A 13,071-nucleotide genomic window follows, 5' to 3' on the forward strand; every position below is an offset into this window, starting at 1 on the left:
AGGACACCAGAACTGTACACAATACTCCAGGTGAGGTCTCATAGGAGCGGAGTAGAGGGGCAGGATCATCTCCTTTGATCCACTGGTCACGCTTCTTTTGATGCAGCCTAGGATACGGTTGGCTTTCTGAGCTGCGAGCACACACTGCTGGCTCATGTTCATTTCCTCATCTACCAACACCCCCAAGTCCTTCTCCACAGGGCTGCTCTGAATCTCTTCTTTGCCCAACTTGCAGCTGTGCCTGGGATTTCTCTGACCCAGGTGTAGGACCTTGCACTTTGCATGTTTCAGCTTCATAAGGTTGGCATCAGCCCACCTCACGAGCATGTCAAGGTCCCTCTGGATGGCATTCCTTTGCCCCAGTATATCAACCAAACCACATAGCTTGGTGTCATTGGCAAACTTGCGCATTAAATCCCACTGTCCATGTCACCAACAATGGTAACATGTTGACTCTGAACGAACAGATCCAACAAATTAGAATAAAAAATGCATCCTTCAGTGAAACACTTATTTTACATGTACAGCAAGTCTTTAAATGTTCTTGTTGACCACAATGGAGTCTTTATTTTCAATGTTGGCATGTGCTCTATGAGAAGAGCTGATAAAGGCAAAGGAAGTTCTGGAATGGACAGCAAAGGCATGAATCTAGCCAAGTCTAAGGTACAGGACTTAAATCTTCAGCCGTATTCGCACCATGTAACTCACTGTTTTAAGCTTACTTTCTCACTGTCATGCTGGTAAATTACTTAATGCTTCCATGCAGCTATTTCTGTATAGTCTGCTTTACATAAGCAGACATGAGATATGCCTGTTTCTTACTTCTTCTGCATGTTAACTGTAGCAACAGGGTCTTCAGCTCAATGATGCATTTTGACATGATGAGAGCACAAGTTAAAACAATAAGAAAATGTCCTATTTTTTTATTTGCATTTGTATTTTTTACAGAATATTTTCTGAAAATTGCATGCTTGGTAGTTCAATTTATAAAATCATCACCTTTTGCTTATATTTCAACCTCAGTGAAGGCATTGTCTTGTGTGAGAATGGTCTTAAGCATTTGTTAGGTGTTTTTTTGATTCAGAAGCCGTAATGTTTTGCACCTGAAAATATTCAGAGTTATGCAAATATGTGCTTTATAGGCATTTTTAGAAGAAGTTGGCAGTTACAATGTCAGCTGAGTTATTTCTTCCATAAATAGGCCATTAGGATATTCTGTATGAAGGAACAAAACTGTAGAGAACATTTTTTGAATGAGGGAAGAGCAGTAACTCAGGCTATCAAAGAGAAAATATTATATAATAATTATTTATATGGTGTTTTATTTCCTTCCCTGTAGTCAGGCTTTTCGTAATTGTTTATTTTACTGATAATTGTACAATTTTTTTGCAATTCATGAAGTCCACCTTTCATCGTTAGATTGTTATTGGCACAATAGTTTATTAGTGAAGTAATTGAAATAATTTTGAAATAATGTGTGATAAATCCAATCCGTGATATTTTGTAATTTAATTTTGGCCAATATATTCAGGTTGACTGTGCATGAAATGTAATTTGACCAATAGTTGTTCCATTGAACATGAATGCGAATGGAATACAAAGATATATCATTGCTCTGTATTCCAGGAAATCATGATTACATTAACAAGTAGGAGTGTTTATCCCCATGTAGTTAACAAACAAAAAGCTTAGTAAAAGATAGTAGTATACCAGTGGAATCACGCATCCTTATGTTGAACAGTACATTTTAGTTAGGCAGTAAATCCATATGTCTGAATCAACCACAATATGTTATAGCATGTTGATCCATTGAGTGAAGCCTCAAAATGTCCAACAATAAGCAGCTCTCCTAGCAAGATGTAAAGGGGTTAGGGATTAAACCTTTCAAGTCAGAGATTTATTTTTTCTATATGCTTAAAAGCTGCAGCTTATAGGCTATTCCTTTTACTTTCTAGTCTTCCATTGTCAGCAATGATCTTAACATCTCTAACCTTTCATACTACAGGTTCACCATTAAATGTCAGATAAATTGTTTCATAGGCTAATTTTTCTCTTTTGTTTTTATACTTATGTCAACATCCATGACATTATGGCTCTTTAACTTCTTCAGTGGAATATGGTGTCAGAAGGAAACATTTTCTAGTCCAAAGTTATGTATTCTAGAGCCATTCTAATTCATTCCATTGAACTTTACAGGTCATTTAACATTTTCTATAAACTGTTTGGATTGTAATCTACTGTTTTTGCAGTGAAAGGACTAGTAATTGGAATCATGTCACTTTGGTTATGAGCATTCTTTGAAATCAAGAAACTAATTTTAAGAAATTTTTATAACTGTATTTTCTAAAAATTAAATACACTCGGTTCTTTTCTGCCCTTCAAATTTGTTGTCTAATAGATAGTATAGTGCACATATGAAAAAATTGGGGAAGACCTAAAAAAAACTCTTCACTTTGGCAACTGAGAAAACAGGAAGCAGTGAAGGGAAGTGCTGGTTTAGGGTGCATGGACCTCCCTTTCCCTGTGTGCCTTTCCATGCCTTTGCTTCTTTGTCATGTATTCCATCTTCTCTAAACTGTGCTCCTAACATGTGAAGATAGAGTATCAGTCTAAAGTTTTGCAGTAAGGGCAAACATTTACAGTTTTATACTCTGTCAGTGGCTTCATCAAATGCCAACAGAAAAGCATAAGAACACTGTCTGAGGTTGGCTGTACTTTGCCTGCACAGTAAGATGGGGTTGTAATATATTTATTGAGTGCTGACTACTTGATTGAAAGGCTCACAGCATGCAGTTCTGAAAGGTGATTGTCAGTTGCTCAGGTAAACATCTAGTGTCATCTGAGCTGCTCTGAGATACCTGAGACATTCACATGGACATGGCAAACCACCCAAAATTAGGTTCTTGCTCTGAACTGAAGTTCAAATTTGAAGATGATATCCTGTTTTCCTACGGTTTAAGTGCAGGGGAGGCTAAGCTTGTGTTGAGACAGGAGCAGATATAGCAGAGCGCTGGTCCCCCATTCTTCCCTTAGTGCTACAATAACATTGCTATTGTTCATGTTTTTAGTGCAGTGTCACAATTCTCTCCTGGTTTCTGTGTCTGCTAGAAAGATATTCCCACAGGAAACTGGAGAAATCCTGCAATACTACACTGAGAATGATAGGTGTGCTTGTGCTATACCAGGGAGTGGGGGGAGTTTGGAGTCGTGGAGAGAGGAGGGTAAAAGATATAGATAAATGGGAAGGAAGCAAAAAGTCAGCAAATCTTCTCTGCCAGAACATCCATTCTAGCTACAGAAGGAAGTGAATGATGTGGAAGAGGGATAAAGTGGGTTATTTTTTGCTCTAAGAAAGGGCAGAGCTGACCTCATCCTAGGTTAGTAGGATGCGCTCAGAAATACAGTATATTTATTCATGGCTCTCAAAGTTTAAAAGTTCACTTTTTTTTTTTTTGCAGTTGATGAAGAAAATAATTAAGCTTTTAAAGAGAGCTAAGGTAGCAAAAATTATTAGAAAAAACATGAGATCAGTAGAATTTTGAATTGATTTAGGGAAGGCAAGGAAATACAACCTTATATTGGATGAAGAAGCAGAAAGATTTAGACAAAACTTTGACAATATGTGTCAGTCTCCTTTCAAACTTCTTTCCAGAGGATCTTCAAGTACTTCATAAATGTTAACAAAACAGATTCATAAATTATACTTTGTTTATTTTACAATGAATAAATTAAGGCTTATATGCTAAACATATAGAAGAGATTTACATATAAATACTTATCTGCAAGAATATGTAATTGGTATGGTTTATTCATTAAGAAAATGAATAGCTATTATTTACTGTATCTACTACATCAACTAAAGCTGAAAACTAAAAAGAAAGAAGTCTATGTTTTGAGACATATTTTTTGGATCATCCTGAGACTGGAGCTTGCTATCCTTTTTTTAACTCCAGCAGAAGTTTTGGAAACTGTTAGGTATTACTGTAAGGTGTATTTTTAACCTGGGGTCACTACAAGGTAAAGACAAGTAGTGCGCAGTTTGACCCGTCACAGGAATTCCAGATAAAACCCCAGAAATTGAGTCAGAGATAGTCACAAGATCTGTAATCTACAATAACAAACTATTCATATATCTATCTGTCAGCTTTCTTCCTCTAAGAGAGGGACACAAGGTCACTGAAATGGCCACTTTCCATATCTTTTTCTCCCCTGCACATATGGTGGGGTAAGTGGAGAATCAAATATTTCCAGAAAGTATTTTTTTGATCAGGTCTAAGTGATTTTATTGTAGATGTTTGTTAGTCATGGTTTTTGTCCTTTTTTACAACTTCCCATAAAAAAGAGTGTGCTAATCAAGGCAATACAGTTAGTTTTGTCATCCTATTGAGAATATTTCCAAGTTTAATTAAAAGAATATGTTCCAACTAAATAAATCAGGTATCAGCGTTTTTCTTTAAGTGAAAATGAGAATGTGTGGAAGTTAGAAAAAAGAATCACAAAAATGACAAAAATGTAAGATGGATCACTTACTGAATTCAGTAAAGCAGTTCTACCTACAGTACAATCAAGTGTTTGGTATGTGCAAACAGTACTGCTACTGTCCCAGTCCTATTCTGTTTTAAATGTTTAAATCAAATCCCTAGATCCACAAAAGTTTTTTTTTTTAAGATCTTAACACAGTCACAGACATAGCTATTCAAGTAATAAGAGCTGTAAAGTTTATTGACTAATAAGAGCCATTAAATGGATGAGTGATGTTAGGTAGTAATGTGACAATGCCAAACTCTCAGACTTCATAATTCTGTTTTCTGAAAATAAAAATGTTGAAATCAGGCAGGTTTAGCTGTGATTTTCTCCATTACAATGAGACAGATTATGTTTAAAAGCAAAAGCAAACAAGCTGTGTTCTTGGCTAGAGTGTTTAATCCATGTTCAGTTGCAGCTTCAATTTGAAGGAGAAAGTTTATTAGAATAGCCCAAATATATTCTGAAGTAAGGTTTCTGTGAGGCAACTGAAGAATTTCAGTATTTCTGAACTGAAGAACAGAATCACTCTGCCTACCTCATACAGTACCTTGCAGCCTTGTATTTTTGATACAAGTGCCACAGTATGGCTTTAGAACAGTGCTATTGTCGTTTTTCAGGGGCAGGGAGGGAACAGCAAGCTGCCTGAGTTCACACAGGACGTTGGTGCAAGAACAGGCAACGGAGCTCTATTCTCTTGGGTCGCGGGTTGGCACTCTGACAGCTGAACCCAACTTCCTTTTCTCTGAGCCTGGACAGGACACAGCAACATATTCATTTGGCAAAGGGGGAGGGGAACCCCCTGCATCCCTTCCTTATTTTGTTTTTTATTTTGGAGGGGCCAGTTGCAGTTCTCAAGAAGGGAAAGGTTATTTAAACTTGGTGATCAGTAGCCACATGTTTTTCAGTATTTCCTAAAGTGTCTGAGGGATGAATTCCAGACAGAGCACAAAATCTATGTAACCACACAAAAAGCAGTACTAGTGGCTTTTATCAATGTGCATAATGAATTTTAATAATTCATTGTTTGTCAGTGTGCATCTCCATTTGCTATAATTTATCTTTATATGTATATAGTATATTTTGAAAAGTAAAATAAGCAGCATTAATAGCATATGTTCAATGAAAAGGATTATTTTCCATTTTTTCTTTCATCTGGTCTTATACATTAGAACACATCTAGAAACTTTATAGTTGAAAGGAAGGTCCATTGTTTTGAATGACTTCATGATCATACTATTTATAAAACTGAATTTGTTTTCCTGATTTTCTGAAAAAGGTGCCTTCCTGGTAAAGTTAATTTGATGTGTGTATAATATACTGCTATTGTACCAAAATAAAGTACGGTAGTAATATTTTATCATGCTTATCAGTGTCAGTGGTTTTTCTTCCTAGTTTTGTTAAGGTAGCACTGTTCTTTTTCAGAAGCTGTCTCCATAAAAATGAAAACATCCTCAAATCTTTGTGGAAAACCATAATCTTTTTCTCATATACAGGGTGTGGATCTGTATTACTTCTGTGGATTAGATACATTTCCATAATTTTAAAAATGAGATTAATTTTCTGCATTTGAAGAAAGATGCAGAACTTTTTAAAGATTCTTTTCCTAATGTTCTTTTCCTAACAACCTGAGAGTCCTGGTTTTACAGCCTAAGATATATCTTAGTAGTCATGTGCGTTTGCTACTTCAAACAAAATTGATTGTGTGTCTGCATGTGTATTTTTGTGTAATAGATTGAGCAGTGTGCTTTGTAATGGCCTGAATTTAAGTAGCAATTGATAGTACGTCTTGGAATAGCAAAAGAGACAATATAGAGAATTATTATTTTCCTATTTGAGTTTGTCAGTTCTACAATGAGTTAAAAGCAGTAACTATTTTTCTTGTGGAAGAGCACTGTGTATATCACAGCAGAGGGTGGAACTAAGCTGAAACATGCCTAATGCCTCTTAGACAGCTGTATCTTTATATTGATGTTCTATATATAGTTTGTTATAAAGGGGAAGATTTTAAAGGGATCAAATTTTAAGAGAATTGTAAAAGAAAACATGGTTGATAATCAACATCTTTTTTTAAATTCCACTTTGGTTGTGGAACTACTATATAAAAATATATTTATTTATATACTGAAAATTCTCTATTAAAGCCATATTTGTTGCAGCTGGAAGGCAAATGAGTAGAAGAACTATTCTGAAGAATTGTACAGGGAAGGAAGGGCTTTTTAGAAGATTTAAATAGTGGAGGGAGAGTGGAAAATATAAACTGAAGATTACTTTTAAAATCAGCATTTTCTTCTTCAGCTGGCACTTACTTTGTGGAAAACAGATGCAGCAGTTTTATCACTTAAATTTAGCACTTATTACTGTAGACCTGGTCTTGCAGTAAGAGCAACTGTCTCTTTAGGAAGCTGAAAGTACCCCACTAACTCAGACTAGCTAGTGGTCTTCTCACTGAGTTTTAGCTGCTTGTATTATGGCGGAAGTTGGAAATTAGTTGTCTAATTTTCATGTACAATCCTGTTCTTACCCCATAGTGACAATGTAAAGGAACACACATTGCTGCTGCAGCTGGTCTCAGTTGCACGCCATTAATAAGCTGAGTACAGTTAGGCAGTTTAGATGTCAATATCCTGTACAATTTATTTATAGATTAATATTTTTCATCTGTATAGGGAAGAAGATGCATTTCCTACTAAATAATGCCACTGATCCACCAAAGGTAGAGGAAAGAGCTTTATATTCACACAGCTGTTTACTATCCAGCTAAGACTAGGAAGTTCTTTCAATAACAAGGAGACATTAACATATCTGTAGAAGTTGTGTGTTTTAGGTGTTTTAAATAAATATATTTGTTTGTTTGTACGTATGTCTATCTTTATCTAGCTATATACCTTAAGCTGACTTCATTAAGCAGAATTTAGAAGCTCATTAGCCATAATGAATTTCTTCCCGGGGATGTATAAATTGGGACCTTGGGATTTAGTACCACATAACAAGTCCTCCTGCTCCACAGCATATACTTCGCCTTGTCTGAAAGTTAAGAGAAGATATCCCTATTTAAAGTGGTTTAAATTTAAATAGTTTAGATGGACACTTTTCACTGCAGCAATCATCAAAGTTGAATCCATCTTGTGGCAGTGAAGGCTCCCTGGTATACAATAAAGTACTGGGAGATGTACTTCTCAAAATTTGTGAAGCTATGCGTTATATTAAATATCATAGTTGTAGCTTCTGTCCTTCAAGAGTACAATAACAAAATCCTCCCAGATTTTAGGGGAGAGAGAAATTATATCAGTTACTACCAATTCCACAGAGTTTAAAGCAAAAGGAAGGGAGAGATACAAATGCTCGTAAGTTAGATAAGCACTAGAAATGAAAATTTACATAGTGTTAGATTGATAACTTAGTAGCAGAAAAGCCAGTCTCCAAGAGATTGTTTCACTATTGAACAAATCCATTTTAGTATCACACAATAAAAAATTAGAGGAGGGAATATCTTATAAACTAACTTAATCAATTATAGACCAGTCTCCTTGGAAGGAAAGCATATGCAAGGCAAACTTCTCTCATTTCCTACTTGCCAAAGGATTGAAGTTACTTGAAATGTCCTGAAAAGCAGCCCTTTCTTGCTTATCCCAACAGTCAGTACACCCAGTAAGGTGCATTAGTCCTTGCTGATAGGGATTAACCTGTCTGTATATCCAGATTTTGTTCTACTATTCTCAGTTCAGTAAAGAAGGAGTAAAAAGAGTACATACTTTCCTTTGGAAAGACAAGCACATTGTTTGAATGGAAATTAGGAGCTTTAATTAAATCAGCATGCAAAACAGAGAAAGTACAATTCTCCATTGTTGGCAGCATGCATTACATTTTTCCCTCAATCAGAAGCAATAAATCCAAGTGGGAGACTAGCAACACATCAACCTTATAGAGAACCTGTTGTGCATTTTCTACATCACTTTCATCAGCATGGGGGATTTTTCACAGCTGCTGCTAAATGATACTGACTAGTTAAGATGTTGTGAAATTTTTGGATTTACATTGTGAATATTCAGTGAAGTGAATGCAGTCACTTTCACACAATACTATTATATGTCACCCCACATATCATCAATGTTTCATTTGATCCACTTCAGAAGACAGAGCTTGCCTGATGTCACCTAAATAAATGTGGCCAAGTAAACATTACAGTAACATTTTATTTGCAGAGAATACTCACATGCTTTTATCATTTACGAGCCACTTTTTAAAACTCTGTCAAAAATAAACTTTCCTGTGATGATATCCATTTTCATCTACTTGTTAGTATACAGCCAGAAGTTAGCATCTACCCACTGGACCAGAATGAATTTTTTAGTAAGATTCTATCCAGTTCCTGTGGAAGCTCATAAATCACTTGTAACACTGAGTAAGTAAGTACTATGGAATTTGATTCCAGGTTGCCATTCCTCTGTTGGTCATTCAACTCCTGCTGTAACTGCTGCAAAGGGTTTACTTATTTATTTTTTCTTGGAGACAAAATGGGCTTCAGAACTAATATAGAGAAGCTGGAGGTAAATACCACCTACATTAACGAAATAATATATGAAGAAAATTATCCACTTTTGTACACAGGTAGCTTTATCCTTAAATACAAATAATTTATTTGGATTTTCCTAGACCTTCTTCTTTGCGATCCTATGCCTATTGTATACTTTGCGGATTTTTTTTTTTTTTTTGGTTTTAATATTTTTATTTTTTTAAGTGGAAGGAAAGAAAATTACAAGGAAATGCTAATATATTCAAACTGTTTCTGATCTTTCTTGTCCTTAATGCAATTAGATCCAAATACACAGTACTTTTACATTTTCAAATTAGTAAGTTCAAATGATTATAGTGGTGATTGTGAAGTAAAATCAGCAATCAAAGCATTGATAAAGGAAAAGAGTACCTGCATTTTTCTAAACGTACTGTATGCTATTAAATTCTAACAAACGAGGAGGGAAGAGATTCTTGGTGTGTACGACTCCTTTCTCTTAAAGCAGTGTTCTGTTCTGAGCCCTGTACTTTTTTCATAAGTAATACCATTATATTGAACAGAATTGGCTTCCTCACTAAATACTGGATTTTGTAACTCAGAAAAACACAGGTATAGAAAGAAATTTTAACATCACCTGGCATCACCCGGCATCACCCAGCATATTCTTCGGCCTATCAATCATCTTGTTCTTTCTGAAAGATGAAACTTGTCAGTCCTTACAATGTTGTACTATTCAGAGTGACTACAGTAGCCGCAGGCTCTTTAGTATCACTTCTTAAAACAAATTCTCCTTAGCGTTCTGATCCTGAACATATGTCAGGAGAAGTTATTACATGTAGCCAGGCAACTGCATGTAGCTATCCCTTACTCCATTTATTGAATGGCTGCAAAGCTCTAGCCATGTATCAAATTTATGCAACAGAAACATGAATCAATAGTGTTCTTTGTTCATCACCAACAAACATCTCATAGGCTAGCAAAGCCCATAGGTTAGAATAAACGAAGGGATAACTCCCCTGATGAGCTGGAATCAAGGTGGATTTCTAGAAATCTGTAAGAACATTTCTAACAGATGAGGCAGATTTTTTCTCATTGAAAACATGAGAAAGAAGACATTTTAAAGGCGACAGATTGGCTAAAGGTGCTGTCATCAGTTTGGTGGGAAGTAATAAATTTATTATTAAAATTTTGTTCAGGAAGAAATGTTATGCTTTAACGTAATTACTGATGGTTATGCATAGAACCTTTCAGTGTATTTCTGAACACTAAGTAAAGCAGGATCAGGTTTTTCTGGAACTCCATTTATAATGACTTTGTCTGTTGAACTCAGGTTAATTATGAGGGAGGCCCCATCTGAGGGGGAAAGCACACCATGGAACAAAAGGGATCAATTTTTTTTTCATTCTACTGCTTGAATTTTATCCTTTCTTCTTTCATCTGTTTTCATCTTATGGAAGCGATTATAAGTGCTAATGAGACATTTGATCTTGCTTCAGGCAGTCATTTTCTGGTTAACACAACAGGGGTATCAAGCATCTATTTTGGTGTTATAGGAAGGCAACAGGCTGGGGTCACATATTGTCTCTCATACCTACCCAGTTGAGGCAATCCTTTTTCTGTTACCTGAAACACTTATTGCACTATTTTATTTTTCTGTCTGCACCTCTTATATGAACTCCTTGTCACTAATTTATGTCAGGAAAAGACATAACTCTCACAGGTGTTTTCAATTTAGAAGCCAGCCAGAAGTATTCAAAACATTTTTTTTTTCTTTTGGGAACTAATTCTAGTCAAGTTGAAAATTACAGATGTGTTGTTTAGTTCAAGAAACAAGTGGTGACTGATGAGCAGAAGTAGCACTTGAACCTGGGACCAAAGAGTGCACAGTTTAATAAATTGGGGTATCAGTCTACAGAGAACAGTACTGTTTGAAAACATGATTTCTTTCATGTTGGCTTAATTTTTCAGAAACCATAACCAAACCTGGCAGTTCTGAGCCATTCATTTCATCAGTCTTATTTATCAGCAGAAAGTCAGAGAGTGCTTTTGGGCCTATGCTCCTCAAGTGTTGATAATTATGCATATAGACAGCACTGCTTGTATTACATCATACAGCTAGTGGAACTGGGAGAGCAGCTTCAATTTAAATGAAGCACCCTTATGAAGACCCAAGGTGTGTGTACCAGGCAGAATCAAAATATTTCATCCATTAGCATGAATTTTGCTTTTGAGGAAATAACCTGTTAATCACCACTGCTCTTTTGTTATGGTATAATCAGTTTCTTATTGATAACATTCATGTGGAGCTCTTCTAGTGCACACTTTCCATAAATTAAACTATGTGCCTGCCTACACATATGCACTAAGTCTGGTGGTCAATGAAACGTGTTCCAAAGTTTTATTGCAAACCAGAATAGTGTGTGTGTATATATATATATATATATATATACACATGTATCAGAGGTATTCAGTAGCAGCACCTAGTTTGTGAGTTGCCTTCATTTTCTACCACCTAATATTACAGCAAAACTTTGGGCTTAACAGATAGCTTTTACTAGAACACTTAAAAGCATACAAAATGAGAAGAACACTCCTGTGGGCTTTGGTTTTGGTATGTGGAAAAAGGAGAATAGGCCTAGAGAAAAAAGAATAAATGTGTCAAACTAAACCTTTAAAAGATGGTGAATTGATTGTCAGCAATTTCTAATTGTTGGGTTGTTTTTTTTTCCCCCAAATTTTTCATCTCAAAAAAATCACCAAATATATCTTGGTCAGTACCTTATTTGGGAGCATTTCTTTTAAGCACTGGATATTTAAAAATATAATTTTAATTTTGTGACTGAATATTGTTGCTTAATTAGATTAGTGTGCTCTTCAAAATCAGGCTTCCAATGCAATAAATTATAAGCACAAATTTTCTCTGTATAAATAAACCATTATACTTGCATGAGGAATAGTTCAAGTTTCCAAAACTTCAAAGAAATTTTATATTGAAAAAATTAATTTCAATGAAAAAAGTTTTTAAAATCTTCCAAAATTTTAAAAGATTTTCTGATTTTCTGAAGATTTCATTAAAAATTTCTGTTAGATTTTTTTTTTTTTTAGAATATTGCTGAAACATAAAGGCAAAGAGAATGGAAAGAAACTTAAAGCTTGTTAAAAAAACTGAAATAAAATTATTTTTTTCCTGAATATCATGCATAGCCATGTGCAACTGAGAACTAGAATGTACACGTACTTAGTGTAATTTTATTATTCTTAACTTTATGCAGTTCTACACAAATCATTAAAGAGAATGACATACATAATGTTAGCTATGGTAAAATATATCAATTCTACAAACACTTATGCCTTTAGATAACAATCAGGTTAATTGATTTTACTCCTGGTATACCACTTAAACACAGATATTTTCAGGATCAGAACTCAAATTAGAAAATCAGTAGGTTTTTTAAAGTGGGGTTTTCTGTGTATTTTAGACTTTGTTAAGTCTACTTAGAAAAGTGTTAGGGAGGAGAAGCCATGTGTTTTTTAAACTAGACAAGTTTCTGACACATGCTGTCATATTTAGAATACTAGTTCCTGACATAGCACTTTTTTCCTCCTTTAGAATATGACTTCCCATTTCAGGAGTCCTCAAATTCACAGGCAGGTCGGCTTCACCAGCTGCTCCTTAATTTATGTATTTTAAAGAAGGTAGGGAAATGTGGAAAGCTTGTTCCTTATCAAGTGAGTTAAATGTACATCTGAAGGTGATAATTATCAAACACAATGGGTTAATGGGAGAGAAATCCCACACTTAACTCCCTCCTGATAGATGAGCTTCTTCACCAAAGTTTGATCCTCATAATGCACACGTTTCTAGTACAGTGTTTCTTATTTTAAGAGTTGTGATTCATTATATGGAGGTGGAGAGAACTGAGAAGCTTATACACATTAATCATGTTAAATAAGGAAAAAAATTCTTTTTTCCTGCCTTTGCTTTTTTTTTTTTTTTTTTGGTAGAACTTCAGCAGACAGAATGTTTAAGC

At 35.1% G+C, this 13,071-nt stretch overlaps 1 long non-coding RNA gene across 1 annotated transcript in view; it reads left to right on the forward strand.

The window, feature by feature from the left end:
* Positions 1-13,071, forward strand: part of LOC130605027 (uncharacterized) — a 140,352-nt gene that overhangs the window by 92,984 nt on the left and 34,297 nt on the right. The gene's annotated exons all lie outside the window — the stretch shown is intronic.

This window comes from Pezoporus wallicus, unplaced genomic scaffold (assembly GCF_028554395.1).
Source record: "Pezoporus wallicus isolate ANWC-B61680 ecotype Strahan unplaced genomic scaffold, APGP_CSIRO_Pwel_v1 contig_5418, whole genome shotgun sequence".
In the NCBI taxonomy this organism is placed as follows: Eukaryota; Metazoa; Chordata; class Aves; order Psittaciformes; family Psittacidae; genus Pezoporus; species Pezoporus wallicus.